Here is an 18,846-nt window from a genome sequence, read left to right on the forward strand (position 1 = left end):
GAGTGTGTGTGTGAGTGTGAGAGTGTGTGAGTATGTGTGTGTGAGAGAGCATGTATGAGTCTCTATGTGAATGTGTGTGTGTGTGAGTGAGTGTATGTGTGTGAGAGAGTGTGTGTGTGAGTGTAAGAGATAGTGTGTGTGTGCGCGTGCAAGTGAGTGTGTGTGTAGAGAGTTTGTGTGAGTCTGTGTGTGAGTGTGAGAGTGTGTGTGTGTGTGTGAATGTGAAAGTGAGAGTGTGTGTGTGTGTGTGTGAATGAGAGTGTGTGTGTGAATGTGAGAGTGTTTGTGTGTGTGAGTGTGAGAGTGTGTGTGTGTGTATCTGAGTGTGTGAGTGTATATGTGAATGTGAGAGTGTGTGTGTGAGTGTGAGTGTGTGTGTGTGAGAGAGCATGTATGAGTCTCTATGAGAATGTGTGTGAGTGTGTGTATGAGTGATTGTATGTGTGTGAGTGTGGGTGTGAGTATGTGTGTGACTATGAGAGTGTGTGTGTGTGTTAGTGTGTGTGTGAGTGTGAGAGTGTGTGTGTGTGTGAGTGTGAGAGTGTGTGTGTGAGTATGTGTGTGTGAGAGAGCATGTATGAGTCTCTATGTGAATGTGTGTGAGTGTGTGTATGAGTGATTGTATGTGTGTGTGAGTGTGTGTGTGAGTGTGTATGTATCTGAGTGTGTGTATATCTGAATGTGAGAGTGTGTGAGAGTGTGGGAGTATGTGTGTGAGTGTGTGAGTGTGTCTGTGTGTGTGTATGTGTGAGTGTGTGAGTGTGAGAGTGTGTGAGTGTGTGTGAGTATGAGAGTGTGTGTATGTGTATGTGTGTGTGTGTGTATGTGTGTGAGTGTGTGTGTGTTTGTGCATGTGAGTGTGTTTGTAGAGAGTTTGTGTGAGTCTGTGTGTGAATGTGTGTGTGTGTGTGAGTGAGTGTATGTGTGTGTGAGTGTGAGTGTGTGTGAGAGTGTGGGTGTGAGTGCGCGAATGTGTGTGTTTGAGAGTGAGTGTGCGAATGTGTGTGTGTGAGTGTGAGAGTGCGTGTATCTGTGTGAGCGTGTGTGTGAATGTGAGAGTGTGTGTTTGTGTGAGTGTGTGTGAGAGAGAGTGTGAGTGGCAGTGTATGTGTGAGTGTGTGGGTGAGTGTGTGTGAGTGTGAGTATGTGTGTGTGTGTGAGTGTGTGTGTGTGTGACTGTGAGAGTATGTATGTGTGTGTGTGAGTGTGAGTGTGTGTGTGTGTGTGAGATAGTTTGAGTGTGTGTGTGAGTGTGAGAGTGTGCGCGTTTGTGAGTGTGTGAGTGTGTGTTTGTGTGTGAGAGTGTGTGTGTGTGAGTGTGTGTGTGAGTGTGAGTGTGTGAGTGAGTGTGAGAATGTGTGAGTGTGAGAGGGGGTGTGTGTGTGTGAGTGTGAGAGTGTGCGCGTTTGTGTGTGTGTGAGTGTGTGTTTGTGTGTGAGTGTGTGTGTGTGAGTGTGTGTGTGAGTGTGAGTGTGTGAGTGAGTGTGAGAGTGTGTGAGTGTGAGAGAGGGTGTGTGTGTGTGAGTGTGAGAGTGTGTGTGAGTGTGAGAGAGGGTGTGTGTGTGTGTGTGTGTGAGTATGAGAGTGTGTGTGTGTGTGAGTGTGAGAGTGTGTGTGTGAGTGTGAGAGTGTTTGTGCGTGTGAGTGTGAGAGTGTGTGTGTGTGTATCTGTGTGTGTGTATGTGTGAATGTGAGAGTGTGTGTGAGTGTGAGAGTATGTGTGTGATTGTGTGAGTGTGTGTGTGTGTGAATAATTGTGGTGAGTGTGTTTGTGTTTGAGTGTGAGAGTGTGTGTGAGTGTGTGTGTGTGAGAGTGTGTGAGTGTGTGTAGGTGTGAGACCATGTGTGTGGGTATGTGTATGTGTGTGAGTGTGTGTGTATGTGTGTGAGTGGGTGTGTGTTTGTGCGTGTGAGTGTGTTTGTAGAGAGTTTGTGTGAGTCTGTGTGTGAATGTGTGTGTGTGTGTGAGTGATTGTATGTGTGTGTGAGTGTGTGTGAGAGTGTGGGTGTGAGTGCGCGAATGTGTGTGTTTGAGTGTGAGTGGGCGAATGTGTGTGTGTGAGTGTGAATGTGCGAATGTGTGTGTGTGAGTGTGAGAGTGCGTGTATCTGTGTGAGTGTGGGTGTGAGTGTGAGAGTGTGTGTTTGTGTGAGTGTGTGTGAGAGAGAGTGTGAGTGTCATTGTATGTGTGAGTGTGTGGGTGAGTGTGTGTGAGTGTGAGCATGTGTGTGTGTGTGTGTTTGTGTGTGTGAGTGTGAGAGCATGTATGTGTGTGTGTGAGTGTGAGAGTGTGTGTGTGAGAGAGAGTTTGAGAGTGTGTGTGAGTGTGAGAGTGTGTGTGAGTGTGAGAGAGGTTGTGTGTGTGTGTGTATGAGAGTGTGTGTGTGTGAGTGTGAGAGTGTGTGTGTTAGTGTGTGTGAGTGTGAGAGTGTGTGTGTGTGAGTGTGAGAGTGTGTGTGTGAGTGTGAGAGTGTTTGTGCGTGTGAGTGTGAGAGTGTGTGTGTGTGTATCTGTGTGTGTGTATGCGTGAATGTGAGAGTGTGTGTGAGTCTGTATGTGAATGTGTGTGTGTGAGTGTATGTATTAGTGATTGTATGTGTGTGTGAGTGTGTGTGAGAGTGTGGGTGTGAGTGCGCGAATGTGTGAGTTTGAGTGTGAGTGTGCGTGTGTGAGTGTGAGAGTGTATGTGTGTGTGTGTGAATGAGAGTGTGTGTGTGAGTGTGAGAGTGTTTGTGTGTGTGAGTGTGAGAGTGTGTGTGTGTGTATCTGAGTGTGTGTGTGTATATGTGAACGTGAGAGTGTGTGTGTGAGTGTGAGAGTATGTGTGTGAGTGTGTGAGTGTGTCTGTGTGTGTGTGTGTGAGTGTGTGTGCCCGTGAGTGTGAGAGTGTGTGTGAGTGTGAGAGTGTGTGTGTGAGAGTGTGTGTGTGAGTGTGAGAGTGTGTGTGAGTGTGAGAGTGTGTGTGTGTGAGTGTGTGTGTGAGTGTGAGAGTGTGTAAGTGTGTGTGAGTGTGTGTGTGTGTGAGTGTGAGAGTGTGTGACCATGTGTGTGTGAGAGAGCATGTATGAGTCTCTATGTGAATGTGTGTGTGTGAGTGAGTGTATGTGTGTGAGAGAGTGTGTGTGTGAGTGTAAGAGATAGTGTGTGTGTGCGCGTGCAAGTGAGTGTGTGTGTAGAGAGTTTGTGTGAGTCTGTGTGTGAGTGTGAGAGTGTGTGTGTGTGTGAGTATGTGTGTGTGAGAGAGCATGTATGAGTCTCTATGTGAATGTGTGTGAGAGTGTGTATGAGTGATTGTATGTGTGTGTGAGAGTGTGGGTGTGAGTGTGCGAATGTGTGTGTTTGAGTGTGAGTGTGCGAATGTGTGTGTGTGTGAGTGTGTGTATGTGTTTGAGTGTGTGTATGTGTTTGAGTGTGAGTGTGGGTGTGTCTGTGAGTGTGAGAGTGTGTGTGCGTGTGAGTGTGAGAGTGTCTGTGTGTGAGTGTGAGAGTGTGTGTGTGTGTGAGTGTGAGAGTGTGTGTGAGTGTTAGAGTGTGTGTGTGCGTGTGTGTGTGAATGAGAGTGTGTGTGTGAGTGTGAGAGTGTTTGTGTGTGTGAGTGTGAGAGTGTGTGTGTGTGTATCTGAGTGTGTGTGTGTATATGTGAATGTGAGAGTGTGTGTGTGAGTGTGAGAGTATGTGTGTGAGTGTGTGAGTGTGTCTGTGTGTGTGTGTGTGAGTGTGTGTGAGTGTGTGTGCCCGTGAGTGTGAGAGTGTGTGTGAGTGTGAGAGTGTGTGTGCGTGGGTGTGTGTGTGAGTCTGAGAGCATGTGTGTGTGTGTGAGTGTGTGTGAGTGTGAGAGTGTGTGTGTATGTGTATGTGTGTGAGTGTGTGTGTATGTGTGTGAGTGTGAGTGTGTGTGAGAGTGTGGGTGTGAGTGCACGAATGTGTGTCTTTGAGTGTGAGTGTGCGAATGTGTGTGTGTGAGTGTGAGAGTGCGTGTATCTGTGTGAGTGTGTATGTGAGTGTGAGAGTGTGTGTTTGTGTGAGTGTGTGTGAGAGAGAGTGTGAGTGTCATTGTATATGTGAGTGGGTGGGTGAGTGTGTGTGAGTGTGAGTATGAGTGTGTGTGTGTGTGTGTGTGTGAGTGTGAGAGTATGTATGTGTGTGTGTGAGTGTGAGAGTGTGTGTGTGTGTGAGAGAGTTTGAGAGTGTGTGTGAGTGTGAGAGTGTGCGCGTTTGTGTATGTGTGTGTGTGTTTGTGTGTGTGCCCGTGAGTGTGAGAGTGTGTGTGAGTGTGTGTGCGTGGGTTTGTGTGTGAGTGTGAGAGCATGTGTGTGTGTGAGTGTGTGTGTGTGTGTGTGTGTGAGTGTGAGAGTGTGTGTGTGTGTGAGTATGAGAGTGTGTGTATGTGAGTGTGAGAGTGTTTGTGCGTGTGAGTGTGAGACTATGTGTGTGATTGTGTGAGTGTGTGTGTGAGTGTAAGAGATAGTGTGTGTGTGTGTGTGAGAGTGTGTGTGTAGAGAGTTTGTGTGAGTCTGTGTGTGAGTGTGAGAGTGTGTGTGTGTGTGAGTATGTGTGTGTGAGAGAGCATGTATGAGTCTCTATGTGAATGTGTGTGAGAGTGTGTATGAGTGATTGTATGTGTGTGTGAGAGTGTGGGTGTGAGTGTGCGAATGTGTGTGTTTGAGTGTGAGTGTGCGAATGTGTGAGTGTGAGAGTGTGTGTGAGTGTGAGAGTGTGTGTGTATGTGTATGTGTGTGAGTGTGTGTGTATGTGTGTGAGTGTGAGTGTGTGTGAGAGTGTGGGTGTGAGTGCACGAATGTGTGTGTTTGAGTGTGAGTGTGCGAATGTGTGTGTGTGAGTGTGAGAGTGCGTGTATCTGTGTGAGTGTGTATGTGAGTGTGAGAGTGTGTGTTTGTGTGAGTGTGTGTGAGAGAGAGTGTGAGTGTCATTGTATGTGTGAGTGTGTGGGTGAGTGTGTGTGAGTGTGATTATGTGTGTGTGTGAGTGTTTGTGTGTGTGAGTGTGAGAGTATGTATGTGTGTGTGTGAGTGTGAGAGTGTGTGTGTGTGTGAGAGAGTTTGAGAGTGTGTGTGAGTGTGAGAGTGTGCGCGTTTGTGTGTGTGTGAGTGTGTGTTTGTGTGTGAGAGTGTGTGTGTGTGAGTGTGTGTGTGAGTGTGAGTGTGTGAGTGAGTGTGAGAGTGTGTGAGTGTGAGAGAGGGTGTGTGTGTGTGTGAGTGTGAGAGTGTGTGTGAGTGTGAGAGTGTGTGTGCGTGGGTTTGTGTGTGAGTGTGAGAGCATGTGTGTGTGTGAGAGTGTGTGTGTGAGTGTGTGAGTGTGAGAGTGTGTGAGTGTGTGTGAGTGTGAGAGTGTGTGTGTATGTGTATGTGTGTGAGTGTGTGTGTATGTGTGTGAGTGTGTGTGTATTTGTGCGTGTGAGTGTGTTTGTAGAGAGTTTGTGTGAGTCTGTGTGTGAATGTGTGTGTGTGTGTGTGTGAGTGAGTGTATGTGTGTGTGAGTGTGAGTGTGTGTGAGCGTGTGGGTGTGAGTGCGCGAATGTGTGTGTTTGAGTGTGAGTGTGCGAATGTGTGTGTGTGAGTGTGAGAGTGCGTGTATCTGTGTGAGTGTGTGTGTGAGTGTGAGAGTGTGTGTTTGTGTGAGTGTGTGTGAGAGAGAGTGTGAATGTCATTGTATATGTGAGTGGGTGGGTGAGTGTGTGTGAGTGTGAGTATGAGTGTGTGTGTGTGTGTGTGTGTGAGTGTGAGAGTATGTATGTGTGTGTGTGAGTGTGAGAGTGTGTGTGTGTGTGTGAGAGAGTTTGAGAGTGTGTGTGAGTGTGAGAGTGTGCGCGTTTGTGTATGTGTGTGTGTGTTTGTGTGTGTGCCCGTGAGTGTGAGAGAGTGTGTGAGTGTGAGAGTGTGTGTGCGTGGGTTTGTGTGTGAGTGTGAGAGCATGTGTGTGTGTGAGTGTGTGTGTGTGTGTGTGTGTGAGTGTGAGAGTGTGTGTGTGTGTGAGTATGAGAGTGTGTGTATGTGAGTGTGAGAGTGTTTGTGCGTGTGAGTGTGAGACTATGTGTGTGATTGTGTGAGTGTGTGTGTGAGTGTAAGAGATAGTGTGTGTGTGTGTGTGAGAGTGTGTGTGTGCGTGCGTGCGTGTGAGTGTGTGTGTAGAGAGTTTGTGTGAGTCTGTGTGTGAATGTGTGTGTGTGAGTGTGTGTATGAGTGATTGTATGTGTGTGTGAGTGTGTGTGAGAGTGTGGGTGTGAATGCGCGAATGCGTGTGTTTGAGTGTGAGTGTGCGTGTGTGAGTGTGAGAGTGTGAGAGTGTGTGTGTGTGTGAATGAGAGTGTGTGTGTGAGTGTGAGAGTGTTTGTGTGTGTGAGTATGAGAGTGTGTGTGTGTGTATCTGAGTGTGTGTGTGTATATGTGTGTGTGAGAGAGTGTGTGTGAGTGTGAGAGTGTGTGAGTGTGTGTGAGTGTGTGTGTGTGAGAGTGTGTGTGTGAGTGTGAGAGTGTGTGAGTGTGTGTGAGTGTGTTTGTGTGTATGAGTGTGAGAGAGCATGTATGAGTCTCTATGTGAATGTGTGTGTGTGAGTGAGTGTATGTGTGTGAGAGAGTGTGCGTGTGACTGTAAGAGATAGTGTGTGTGTGCGCGTGCATGTGAGTGTGTGTGTAGAGAGTTTGTGTGAGTCTGTGTGTGAATGTGTGTGTGTGAGTGTGTGTATGAGTGATTGTATGTGTGTGTGAGTGTGTGTGAGTGTGTGGGTGTGAGTGCGCGAATGTGTGTGTTTGAGTGTGAGTGTGCGTGTGTGAGTGTGAGAGTTTTTGTGAGTGTGAGAGTGTTTGTGTGTGTGAGTGTGAGAGTGTGTGTGTGTGTATCTGAGTGTGTGTGTGTATATGTGAACGTGAGAGTGTGTGTGTGAGTGTGAGAGTATGTGTGTGAGTGTGTCTGTGTGTGTGTGTGAGCCCGTGAGTGTGAGAGTGTGTGTGAGTGTGAGAGTGTGTGTGTGAGAGTGTGTGTGTGAGTGTGAGAGTGTGTGAGTGTGTGTGAGTGTGTGTGTGAGTGTGAGAGTGTGTGAGTATGTGTGTGTGAGAGAGCATGTATGAGTCTCTATGTGAATGTGTGTGTGTGAGTGAGTGTATGTGTGTGAGAGAGTGTGTGTTTGACTGTAAGAGATAGTGTGTGTGTGTGCGCGTGCAAGTGAGTGTGTGTGTAGAGAGTTTGTGTGAGTCTGTGTGTGAGTGTGAGAGTGTGTGTGTGTGTGTGAGTGTGAAAGTGAGAGTGTGTGTGTGTGTGAATGAGAGTGTGTGTGTGAATGTGAGAGTGTTTGTGTGTGTGAGTGTGAGAGTGTGTGTGTGTGTATCTGAGTGTGTGAGTGTATATGTGAATGTGAGAGTGTGTGTGTGAGTGTGAGTGTGTATGTGTGAGAGAGCATGTATGAGTCTCTATGAGAATGTGTGTGAGTGTGTGTATGAGTGATTGTATGTGTGTGTGAGTGTGGGCGTGAGTGTGTGTGTGACTATGAGAGTATGTGTGTGTGTTAGTGTGTGTGTGAGTGTGAGAGTGTGTGTGTGTGTGAGTGTGAGAGTGTGTGTGTGTGTGAGTATGTGTGTGTGAGAGAGCATGTATGAGTCTCTATGTGAATGTGTGTGAGTGTGTGTATGAATGATTGTATGTGTGTGTGAGTGTGTGTGTGAGTGTGAGAGTGTTTGTGTGTGTGAGTGTGAGAGTGTGTGTGTATGTATCTGAGTGTGTGTGTGTATATCTGAATGTGAGAGTGTGTGTGTGAGTGTGAGAGTATGTTTGTGAGTGTGTATGTGTCTGTGTGTGTGTATGTATGAGTGTGTGAGTGTGAGAGTGTGTGAGTGTGTGTGACTGTGAGAGTGTGTGTATGTGTATGTGTGTGTGTGTGTATGTGTGTGAGTGTGTGTGTGTTTGTGCGTGTGAGTGTGTTTGTATAGAGTTTGTGTGAGTCTGTGTGTGAATGTGTGTGTGTGTGTGAGTGAGTGTATGTGTGTGTGAGTGTGAGTGTGTGTGAGAGTGTGGGTGTGAGTGCGCGAATGTGTGTGTTTGAGAGTGAGTGTGCGAATGTGTGTGTGTGAGTGTGAGAGTGCGTGTATCTGTGTGAGCGTGTGTGTGAGTGTGAGAGTGTGTGTTTGTGTGAGTGTGTGTGAGAGATTGTGAGTGTCATTGTATGTGTGAGTGTGTGGATGAGTGTGTGTGAGTGTGAGTATGTGTGTGTGTGAGTGTGTGTGTGTGTGAGTGTGAGAGTATGTATGTGAGTGTGTGAGTGTGAGTGTGTGTGTGTGTGAGAGAGAGTTTGAGTGTGTGTGTGAGTGTGAGAGTGTGCGCGTTTGTGTGTGTGTGAGTGTGTGTTTGTGTGTGAGAGTGTGTGTGTGTGAGTGTGTGTGTGAGTGTGAGTGTGTGAGTGAGTGTGAGAGTGTGTGAGTGTGAGAGAGGGTGTGTGTGTGTGAGTGTGAGAGTGTGCGCGTTTGTGTGTGTGTGAGTGTGTGTTTGTGTGTGAGTGTGTGTGTGTGTGAGTGTGTGTGTGAGTGTGAGTGTGTGAGTGAGTGTGAGAGTGTGTGAGTGTGAGAGAGGGTGTGTGTGTGTGAGTGTGAGAGTGTGTGTGATTGTGAGAGAGGGTGTGTGTGTGTGTGTGTGAGTATGAGAGTGTGTGTGTGTGAGAGTGTGAGAGTGTGTGTGTGAGTGTGAGAGTGTGTGTGCGTGTGAGTGTGAGAGTGTGTGTGTGTGTATCTGTGTGTGTGTATGTGTGAATGTGAGAGTGTGTGTGAGTGTGAGAGTATGTGTGTGATTGTGTGAGTGTGTGTGTGTGTGTGAATAATTGTGGTTAGTGTGTTTGTGTTTGAGTGTGAGAGTGTGTGTGAGTGTGAGTGTGAGAGTGTGTGTGCGTGTGTGTGTAGATGTGAGACCATGTGTGTGTGTGTGAGTGTGAAAGTGAGAGTGTGTGTGAATGTGAGAGTGTCTGTGTGTGTGAGTGTGAGAGTGTGTGTGTGTGTATCTGAGTGTGTGAGTGTATATGTGAATGTGAGAGTGTGTGTGTGAGTGTGAGAGTGTGCGTGTGTGAGTATGTGTGTGTGAGAGAGCATGTATGAGTCTCTATGTGAATGTGTGTGAGTGTGTGTATGAGTGATTTTATGTGTGTGTGAGTGTGGGTGTGAGTGTGCGAATATGTGTGTCTGAGTGTGTGTATGAGTGATTGGATGTGTGAGTGAGTGTGTGTGAGAGTGTGGGTGTGAGTGTGTGTATGTGTGTGAGTGTGTGTGTGTGTGTGTGTGTGTGTGAGTGTGAGAGTGTGTGTGTGTGAGTGTGAGACTGTGTGTGTGTGTGAGTGTGAGAGTGTGTGTGTGTGTGTGAGTGTGAGAGTGTGTGTGAGTGTGAGAGTGTGTGTGTGCATGTGTGTGAATGAGAGTGTGTGTGTGTGTGAGTGTGAGTGTGTGTGTGTGTGTGAGTGTGAGAGTGTGTGTGTGTGAGTGTGAGACTGTGTGTGTGTGTGAGTGTGAGAGTGTGTGTGTGTGTGTGAGTGTGAGAGTGTGTGTGAGTGTGAGAGTGTGTGTGTGCATGTGTGTGAATGAGAGTGTGTGTGCGTGTGAGTGTGAGTGTGTGTGTGTGTATGAGTGTGAGAGTGTGTGTGTATCTGAGTGTATGTGTGTATATGTGAATGTGAGAGTGTGTGTGTGAGTGTGAGAGTATGTGTGTGAGTGTGTGAGTGTGTATGTGTGTGTGTGAGTGTGTGTGAGTGTGTGTGCCCGTGAGTGTGAGAGTGTGTGTGAGTGTGTTTGTAGAGAGTTTGTGTGAGTCTGTGTGTGAATGTGTGTGTGTGTGTGAGTGAGTGTATGTGTGTGTGAGTGTGTGTGAGAGTGTGGGTGTGAGTGCGCGAATGTGTGTGTTTGAGTGTGAGTGGGCGAATGTGTGTGTGTGAGTGTGAATGTGCGAATGTGTGTGTGAGTGTGAGAGTGCGTGTATCTGTGTGAGTGTGTGTGTGAGTGTGAGAGTGTGTGTTTGTGTGAGTGTGTGTGAGAGAGAGTGTGAGTGTCATTGTATGTGTGAGTGTGTGGGTGAGTGTGTGTGAGTGTGAGTATGTGTGTGTGTGTGTGTTTGTGTGTTTGAGTGTGAGAGTATGTATGTGTGTGTGTGAGTGTGAGAGTGTGTGTGTGTGTGAGAGATTTTGAGAGTGTGTGTGAGTGTGAGAGTGTGCACGTTTGTGTGTGTGTGAGTGTGTGTTTGTGTGTGAGAGTGTGTCTGTGTGAGTGTGTGTGCGAGTGTGAGTGTGTGAGTGAGTGTGAGAGTGTGTGAGTGTGAGAGAGGGTGTGTTTGTGTGTGAGTGTGAGAGTGTGTGTGAGTGTGAGAGAGGTTGTGTGTGTGTGTGTGTGTGTGTGTGTATGAGAGTGTGTGTGTGTGAGTGTGAGAGTGTGTGTGTTAGTGTGTTTGAGTGTGAGAGTGTGAGTGTGTGTGAGTGTGAGAGAGTGTGTGTGAGTGTGAGAGTGTTTGTGCGTGTGAGTGTGAGAGTGTGTGTGTGTGTGTATCTGCGTGTGTGTATGCGTGAATGCGAGAGTGTGTGTGAGTGTGAGAGTATGTGTGTGATTGTGTGAGTGTGTGTGTGAGTGTAAGAGATAGTGTGTGTGTGTGAGAGTGTGTGTGTGCGCGCGTGCGTGTGAGTGTGTGTGTAGAGTGTTTGTGTGAGTCTGTATGTGAATGTGTGTGTGTGAGTGTATGTATGAGTGATTGTATGTGTGTGTGAGTGTGTGTGAGAGTGTGGGTGTGAGTGCGCGAATGTGTGAGTTTGAGTGTGAGTGTGCGTGTGTGAGTGTGAGAGTGTATGTGTGTGTGTGTGAATGAGAGTGTGTGTGTGAGTGTGAGAGTGTTTGTGTGTGTGAGTGTGAGAGTGTGTGTGTGTGTATCTGAGTGTGTGTGTGTATATGTGAACGTGAGAGTGTGTGTGTGAGTGTGAGAGTATGTGTGTGAGTGTGTGAGTGTGTCTGTGTGTGTGTGTGAGAGTGTGTGTGCCCGTGAGTGTGAGAGTGTGTGTGAGTGTGAGAGTGTGTGTGTGAGAGTGTGTGTGTGAGTGTGAGAGTGTGTAAGTGTGTGTGTGTGTGTGTGTGTGTGAGTGTGAGAGTGTGTGAGTATGTGTGTGTGAGAGAGCATGTATGAGTCTCTATGTGAATGTGTGTGTGTGAGTGAGTGTATGTGTGTGAGAGAGTGTGTGTGTGAGTGTAAGAGATAGTGTGTGTGTGCGCGTGCAAGTGCGTGTGTGTGTAGAGAGTTTGTGTGAGTCTGTGTGTGAGTGTGAGAGTGTGTGTGTGTGTGAGTATGTGTGTGTGAGAGAGCATGTATGAGTCTCTATGTGAATGTGTGTGAGAGTGTGTATGAGTGATTGTATGTGTGTGTGAGAGTGTGGGTGTGAGTGTGCGACTGTGTGTGTTTGAGTGTGAGTGTGCGAATGTGTGTGTGTGAGTGTGTGTATGTGTTTGAGTGTGAGTGTGTGTGTGTCTGTGAGTGTGAGAGTGTGTGTGTGTGTGAGTGTGAGAGTGTCTGTGTGTGAGTGTGAGAGTGTGTGTGTGTGAGTGTGAGAGTGTGTGTGTGCGTGTGTGTGAATGAGAGTGTGTGTGTGAGTGTGAGAGTGTTTGTGTGTGTGAGTGTGAGAGTGTGTGTGTGTGTATCTGAGTGTGTGTGTGTATATGTGAATGTGAGAGTGTGTGTGTGAGTATGAGAGTATGTGTTTGAGTGTGTGAGTGTGTCTGTGTGTGTGTGTGTGTGTGTGAGTGTGTGTGAGTGTGTGTGCCCGTGAGTGTGAGAGTGTGTGTGAGTGTGAGAGTGTGTGTGCGTGGGTTTGTGTGTGAGTCTGAGAGCATGTGTGTGTGTGTGAGTGTGTGTGTGAGTGTGTGAGTGTGAGAGTGTGAGTGTGTGTGAGTGTGAGAGTGTGTGTGTATGTGTATGTGTGTGAGTGTGTGTGTATGTGTGTGAGTGTGTGTGTATTTGTGCGTGTGAGTGTGTTTGTAGAGAGTTTGTGTGAGTCTGTGTGTGAATGTGTGTGTGTGTGTGAGTGAGTGTATGTGTGTGTGAGTGTGAGTGTGTGTGAGAGTGTGGGTGTGAGTGCACGAATGTGTGTGTTTGAGTGTGAGTGTGCGAATGTGTGTGTGTGAGTGTGAGAGTGCGTGTATCTGTGTGAGTGTGTATGTGAGTGTGAGAGTGTGTGTTTGTGTGAGTGTGTGTGAGAGAGAGTGTGAGTGTCATTGTATGTGTGAGTGTGTGGGTGAGTGTGTGTGAGTGTGATTATGTGTGTGTGTGTGAGTGTTTGTGTGTGTGAGTGTGAGAGTATGTATGTGTGTGTGTGAGTGTGAGAGTGTGTGTGTGTGAGAGAGTTTGAGAGTGTGTGTGAGTGTGAGAGTGTGCGCGTTTGTGTGTGTGTGAGTGTGTGTTTGTGTGTGAGAGGGTGTGTGTGTGAGTGTGTGTGTGAGTGTGAGTGTGTGAGTGAGTGTGAGAGTATGTGAGTGTGAGAGAGGGTGTGTGTGTGAGTGTGAGAGTGTGTGTGAGTGTGAGAGTGTGTGTGCATGGGTTTGTGTGTGAGTGTGAGAGCATGTGTGTGTGTGAGAGTGTGTGAGTGTGTGTGAGTGTGAGAGTGTGTGTGTATGTGTATGTGTGTGAGTGTGTGTGTATGTGTGTGAGTGTGTGTGTATTTGAGCGTGTGAGTGTGTTTGTAGAGAGTTTGTGTGAGTCTGTGTGTGAATGTGTGTTTGTGTGTGTGAGTGAGTGTATGTGTGTGTGAGTGTGAGTGTGTGTGAGAGTGTGGGTGTGAGTGCGCGAATGTGTGTGTTTGAGTGTGAGTGTGCGAATGTGTGTGTGTGAGTGTGAGAGTGCGTGTATCTGTGTGAGTGTGTGTGTGAGTATGAGAGTGTGTGATTGTGTGAGTGTGTGTGAGAGAGAGTGTGAATGTCATTGTATGTGTGAGTGGGTGGGTGAGTGTGTGTGAGTGTGAGTATGAGGGTGTGTGTGTGTGTGTGTGTGTGAGTGTGAGAGTATGTATGTGTGTGTGTGAGTGTGAGAGTGTGTGTGTGTGTGAGAGAGTTTGAGAGTGTGTGTGAGTGTGAGAGTGTGCGCGTTTGTGTATGTGTGTGTGTGTTTGTGTGTGTGCCCGTGAGTGTGAGAGTGTGTGTGAGTGTGAGAGTGTGTGTGCGTGGGTTGGTGTGTGAGTGTGAGAGCACGTGTGTGTGTGAGAGTGTGTGTGTGTGTGTGTGAGTGTGAGAGTGTGTGTGTGTGTGAGTATGAGAGTGTGTGTATGTGAGTGTGAGAGTGTTTGTGCGTGTGAGTGTGAGACTATGTGTGTGATTGTGTGAGTGTGTGTGTGAGTGTAAGAGATAGTGTGTGTGTGTGTGTGAGAGTGTGTGTGTGCGCGCGTGCGTGTGAGTGTGTGTGTAGAGAGTTTGTGTGAGTTTGTGTGTGAATGTGTGTGTGTGAGTGTGTGTATGAGTGATTGTATGTGTGTGCGAGTGTGTGTGAGAGTGTGGGTGTGAATGCGCGAATGCGTGTGTTTGAGTGTGAGTGTGCGTGTGTGAGTGTGAGAGTGTGAGAGTATGTGTGTGTGTGAATGAGAGTGTGTGTGTGAGTGTGGGAGTGTGTGTGAGTGTGAGAGTGTGTGTGTGTGTATCTGAGTGTGTGTGTGTATATGTGTGTGTGAGAGAGTGTGTGTTAGTGTGAGAGTGTGTGAGTGTGTGTGAGTGTGTGTGTGTGTGAGAGTGTGTGTGTGAGTGTGAGAGTGTGTGAGTATGTGTGTGTGAGAGAGCATGTATGAGTCTCTATGTGAATGTGTGTGTGTGAGTGAGTGTATGTGTGTGAGAGAGTGTGCGTGTGACTGTAAGAGATAGTGTGTGTGTGCGCGTGCATGTGAGTGTGTGTGTAGACAGTTTGTGTGAGTCTGTGTGTGAATGTGTGTGTGTGAGTGTGTGTATGAGTGATTGTATGTGTGTGTGAGTGTGTGTGAGTGTGTGGGTGTGAGTGCGCGAATGTGTGTGTTTGAGTGTGAGTGTGCGTGTGTGAGTGTGAGAGTTTTTGTGAGTGTGAGAGTGTTTGTGTGTGTGAGTGTGAGAGTGTGTGTGTGTATCTGAGTGTGTGTGTGAGTGTGAGAGTATGTGTGTGAGTGTGTGAGTGTGTCTGTGTGTGTGTGTGTGTGTGAGTGTGTGTGCCCGTGAGTGTGAGAGTGTGTGTGAGTGTGAGAGTGTGTGTGTGAGAGTGCGTGTGTGAGTGTGAGAGTGTGTGAGTGTGTGTGAGTGTGTGTGTGAGTGTGAGAGTGTGTGAGTATGTGTGTGTGAGAGAGCATGTATGAGTCTCTATGTGAATGTGTGTGTGTGAGTGAGTGTATGTGTGTGAGAGAGTGTGTGTGTGACTGTAAGAGATAGTGTGTGTGTGCGCGTGCAAGTGAGTGTGTGTGTAGAGAGTTTGTGTGAGTCTGTGTGTGAGTGTGAGAGTGTGTGTGTGTGTGTGAGTATGTGTGTGTGAGAGAGCATGTATGAGTCTCTATGTGAATGTGTGTGAGTGTGTGTATGAGTGATTGTATGTGTGTGTGAGTGTGCAAATGTGTGTGTTTGAGTGTGAGTGTGCGAATGTGTGTGTGTGAGTGTGTGTATGTGTGTGAGTGTGTGTGTGTGTGTGTGTGAGAGAGTGTGTGTGTGTGTGTGTGAGTGTGAGAGCGTGTGTGTGTGTGAGTGTGAGAGTGTGTGTGAGTGTGAGAGTGTGTGTGTGTGTGAATGAGAGTGTGTGTGTGAGTGTGAGAGTGTTTGTGTGTGTGAGTGTGAGAGTGTGTGTGTGTGTGTATCTGAGTGTGTGTGTGTATATGTGAATGTGAGAGTGTTTGTGTGAGTGTGAGAGTATGTGTGTGAGTGTGTGAGTGTGTCTGTGTGTGTGTGTGTGAGTGTGTGTGCCCGTGAGTGTGAGAGTGTGTGTGAGTGTGAGAGTGTGTGTGCGTGGGTTTGTGTGGTAGTGTGAGAGCATGTGTGTGTGTGAGAGTGTGTGTGTGAGTGTGTGACTGTGAGAGTGTGAGTGTGTATGAGTGTGAGAGTGTGTGTGTATGTGTATGTGTGTGAGTGTGTGTGTATGTGTGTGAGTGTGTGTGTGTTTGTGCGTGTGAGTATGTTTGTAGAGAGTTTGTGTGAGTCTGTGTGTGAATGTGTGTGTGTGTGTGAGTGAGTGTATGTGTGTGTGAGTGTGAGTGTGTGTGAGAGTGTGGGTGTGAGTGCGCGAATGTGTGTGTTTGAGAGTGAGTGTGCGAATGTGTGTGTGTGAGTGTGAGAGTGCATGTATCTGTGTGAACGTGTGTGTGAGTGTGAGAGTGTGTGTTTGTGTGAGTGTGTGTGAGAGAGAGTGTGAGTGGCAGTGTATGTGTGAGTGTGTGGGTGAGTGTGTGTGTGTGAGAGAGTGTGTGTGTGTGTGAGTGTGAGAGTATGTATGTGTTTGTGTGAGTGTGAGAGTGTGTATGTGTGAGAGAGTTTGAGAGTGTGTGTGAGTGTGCGCGTTTGTGTGTTTCTGAGTGTGTGTTTGTGTGTGAGAGTGTGTGTGTGCGCGCGTGCGTGTGAGTGTGTGTGTAGAGAGTTTGTGTGAGTCTGTATGTGAATGTGTGTGTGTGAGTGTGTGTATGAGTGATTGTATGTGTGTGAGTGTGTGTGTGTGTGTGTGTGTGTGTGTGAGTGTGAGAGTGTTTGTGTGTGTGAGTGTGAGTGTGTGTGTGTGTATCTGAGTGTGTGTGTGTATATGTGAATGTGAGAGTATGTGTGTGAGTGTGTGAGTGTGTCTGTGTGTGTGTGTGTGAGTGTGTGTGCCCGTGAGTGTGAGAGTGTGTGTGAGTGTGAGAGTGTGTGTGCGTGGGTTGGTGTGTGAGTGTGAGAGCATGTGTGTGTGTGAGAGTGTGTGTGTGTGTGTGAGTGTGAGAGTGTGTGTGTGTGTGAGTATGAGAGTGTGTGTATGTGAGTGTGAGAGTGTTTGTGCGTGTGAGTGTGAGACTATGTGTGTGATTGTGTGAGTGTGTGTGTGAGTGTAAGAGATAGTGTGTGTGTGTGTGTGAGAGTGTGTGTGTGCGCGCGTGCGTGTGAGTGTGTGTGTAGAGAGTTTGTGTGAGTCTGTGTGTGAATGTGTGTGTGTGAGTGTGTGTATGAGTGATTGTATGTGTGTGCGAGTGTGTGTGAGAGTATGGGTGTGAATGCGCGAATGCGTGTGTTTGAGTGTGAGTGTGCATGTGTGAGTGTGAGAGTGTGAGAGTGTGTGTGTGTGTGAATGAGAGTGTGTGTGTGAGTGTGAGAGTGTGTGTGAGTGTGAGAGTGTGTGTGTGTGTATCTGAGTGTGTGTGTGTATATGTGTGTGTGAGAGAGTGTGTGTTAGTGTGAGAGTGTGTGAGTGTGTGTGAGTGTGTGTGTGTGAGAGTGTGTGTGTGAGTGTGAGAGTGTGTGAGTGTGTGTGAGTGTGTTTGTGTGTGTGAGTGTGAGAGTGTGTGAGTATGTGTGTGTGAGAGAGCATGTATGAGTCTCTATGTGAATGTGTGTGTGTGAGTGAGTGTATGTGTGTGAGAGAGTGTGTGTGTGACTGTAAGAGATAGTGTGTGTGTGCGCGTGCATGTGAGTGTGTGTGTAGAGAGTTTGTGTGAGTCTGTGTGTGAATGTGTGTGTGTGAGTGTGTGTATGAGTGATTGTATGTGTGTGTGAGTGTGTGTGAGTGTGTGGGTGTGAGTGCGCGAATGTGTGTGTTTGAGTGTGAGTGTGCGTGTGTGAGTGTGAGAGTTTTTGTGAGTGTGAGAGTGTTTGTGTGTGTGAGTGTGAGAGTGTGTGTGTGTGTATCTGAGTGTGTGTGTGTATATGTGAAAGTGAGAGTGTGTGTGTGAGTGTGAGAGTATGTGTGTGAGTGTGTGAGTGTGTCTGTGTGTGTGTGTGTGAGTGTGTGTGCCCGTGAGTGTGAGAGTGTGTGTGAGTGTGAGAGTGTGTGTGTGAGAGTGTGAGTGTGAGAGTGTGTGAGTGTGTGTGAGTGTGTGTGTGAGTGTGAGAGTGTGTGAGTATGTGTGTGTGAGAGAGCATGTATGAGTCTCTATGTGAATGTGTGTGTGTGTGAGTGTGTGTGTGAGAGAGTGTGTGTGTGACTGTAAGAGATAGTGTGTGTGTGCGCGTGCAAGTGAGTGTGTGTGTAGAGAGTTTGTGTGAGTCTGTGTGTGAGTGTGAGAGTGTGTGTGTGTGTGAGTATGTGTGTGTGAGAGAGCATGTATGAGTCTCTATGTGAATGTGTGTGAGTGTGGGTATGAGTGATTGTATGTGTGTGTGAGTGTGCAAATGTGTGTGTTTGAGTGTGAGTGTGCGAATGTGTGTGTGTGAGTGTGTGTATGTGTGTGAGTGTGTGTGTGTGTGTGTGTGTGAGCGAGTGTGTGTGTGTGTGTGAGTGTGAGAGTGTGTGTGTGTGTGAGTGTGAGAGTGTGTGTGAGTGTGAGAGTGTGTGTGTGTGTGAATGAGAGTGTGTGTGTGAGTGTGAGAGTGTTTGTGTGTGTGAGTGTGAGAGTGTGTGTGTGTGTGTATCTGAGTGTGTGTGTGTATATGTGAATGTGAGAGTGTTTGTGTGAGTGTGAGAGTATGTGTGTGAGTGTGTGAGTGTGTCTGTGTGTGTGTGTGTGTGCCCGTGAGTGTGAGAGTGTGTGTGAGTGTGAGAGTGTGTGTGCGTGGGTTTGTGTGTGAGTGTGAGAGCATGTGTGTGTGTGAGAGTGTGTGTGTGAGTGTGTGACTGTGAGAGTGTGAGTGTGTATGAGTGTGAGAGTGTGTGTGTATGTGTATGTGTGTGAGTGTGTGTGTATGTGTGTGAGTGTGTGTGTGTTTGTGCGTGTGAGTGTGTTTGTAGAGAGTTTGTGTGAGTCTGTGTGTGAATGTGTGTGTGTGTGTGTGAGTGAGTGTATGTGTGTGTGAGTGTGAGTGTGTGTGAGAGTGTGGGTGTGAGTGCGCGAATGTGTGTGTTTGAGAGTGAGTGTGCGAATGTGTGTGTGTGAGTGTGAGAGTGCGTGTATCTGTGTGAGCGTGTGTGTGAGTGTGAGAGTGTGTGTTTGTGTGAGTGTGTCTGAGAGAGAGTGTGAGTGTCATTGTATGTGTGAGTGTGTGGGTGAATGTGTGTGTGTGTGAGTGTGTGTGTGTGTGTGAGTGTGAGAGTATGTATGTGTGTGTGTGAGTGTGAGAGTGTGTATGTGTGAGAGAGTTTGAGAGTGTGTGTGAGTGTGCGCGTTTGTGTGTGTCTGAGTGTGTGTTTGTGTGTGAGTGTGTGTGCGCGCGTGCGTGTGAGTGTGTGTGTAGAGAGTGTGTGTGAGTCTGTATGTGAATGTGTGTGTGTGAGTGTGTGTATGAGTGATTGTATGTGTGTGAGTGTGTGTGTGTGTGTGTGTGTGTGTGTGCGAGTGTGAGAGTGTTTGTGTGTGTGAGTGTGAGTGTGTGTGTGTGTGCATCTGAGTGTGTGTGTGTATATGTGAATGTGAGAGTGTGTGTGTGAGTGTGAGAGTATGTGTGTGAGTGTGTGAGTGTGTCTGTGTGTGTGTGTGTGAGTGTGTGTGCCCGTGAGAGTGTGTGTGAGTGTGAGAGTGTGTGTGCGTGGATTTGTGTGTGAGTGTGAGAGCATGTGTGTGTGTGAGAGTGTGTGTGTGAGTGTGTGAGTGTGAGAGTGTGTGAGTGTGTGTGAGTGTGAGAGTGTGTGTGTATGTGTATGTGTGTGAGTGTGTGTGTATGTGTGTGTGAGAGAGCATGTATGAGTCTCGATGTGAATGTGTGTGTGTGAGTGCGTGTATGTGTGTGAGAGAGTGTGTGTGTGAGTGTAAGAGATAGTGTGTGTGTGCGTGTGCAAGTGAGTGTG

Source organism: Pristiophorus japonicus, chromosome 8, assembly GCF_044704955.1.
Source record: "Pristiophorus japonicus isolate sPriJap1 chromosome 8, sPriJap1.hap1, whole genome shotgun sequence".
In the NCBI taxonomy this organism is placed as follows: Eukaryota; Metazoa; Chordata; class Chondrichthyes; family Pristiophoridae; genus Pristiophorus; species Pristiophorus japonicus.